The sequence below is a fragment of the Myotis davidii genome, unplaced genomic scaffold (assembly GCF_000327345.1).
Source record: "Myotis davidii unplaced genomic scaffold, ASM32734v1 scaffold553, whole genome shotgun sequence".
NCBI classification, from domain to species: domain Eukaryota; kingdom Metazoa; phylum Chordata; class Mammalia; order Chiroptera; family Vespertilionidae; genus Myotis; species Myotis davidii.
In genome coordinates, this window is record NW_006284342.1 from 36,776 (window position 1) to 37,971 (window position 1,196).

The following is a 1,196-nucleotide window of genomic DNA, read 5'->3' on the forward strand; positions in this document are numbered from 1 at the left end:
GCCCGAGCAGGTTTGGCTCAGTGGAGAGAGCATCGGCCTGCGGACTGAAGAGTCCCACGTTCAATTCCGGTTTAAGGGCATATGCTCAGGTTGTGGGCTCGATCCTTAGTAGGGGGCGTGCAGGAGGCAGCCGGCCAATGATTCTCTCTCATCATTGATGTTTCTCTCTCCCTCTCCCTTCCTCTCTGAAATCAATAAAAATATATATATTTTTAAAAATAATAATAATAAAAACAAATAAAGGGGCTCCGTGTATAGGTCTTTTTTTCTGAACACTTGGGGGGGTGTCGTCTGAATATCTTAGAAGAAAGGAGAGTTATTTTCATCCTGAACAGGCCATCCGCCTCCACTGGGGCCTGGGTTGCACCAGCCGGGATGGGGTGAGCGGACATGGTCAACCACAAAATTTCATAACCTCTTGCCTGTGGTTTCTTTGCCTCCAAAGTGGGGGGGGGGACGGTGGGAAGAGGGGGGACGCCTTTAGCTTCCCTTTTGAACCCCTAGCATTCATCTGCCCGATTTTTTTTTTTTTTACAGAAATGACGATTTTATGAAATTCGCTCACATTTTGTCGCCCTAAAGCTCCGAGGCGGCGACCAGTTCTACGTCTGCTTTTATGGGCGATGATGGTCTCGCTACAGACGTCCATTCTTGCCGCAAAAATAGAGATTTTGTGGGAGATATTGGGGGAGGGCGTCCCTCTAGATTTTGTAACTTGATATGTTTTGTTCAAAATTTGTTTTCTGCTAGAATTTTATCATACAGTCAGCAAGCCAAGATGAAAACAGATGTCGTCAAGGGTTCCTTAAGTTTTTTGCTGCTTTTTTGGGGGGTGTGTTTTTTTTTCCCTTAAGTTTTTGGGGTTTTTTATATATATATATTTTTTTTTATTATTGGTTTTTTACAGAGAGGAAGGGAGAGGGATAGAGAGTTAGAAACATCGATGAGAGAGAAACATCGATCAGCTGCCTCCTGCACACTCCCTACTCGGGATGTGCCCGCAACCAAGGTACATGCCCTTGACCGGAATCGAGCCCGGAACCCTTGAGTCCGCAGGGTGACGCTCTATCCACTGACCCACACCGGTTACGGCTGTGTTTTTTTTAATATTTTTTTATTGATTTCAAAGAGGAAGGGAAAGGGAAATAGAAACATCAACAATGACAGAGAATCATTGATCCGCTGCCTCCTGCCCA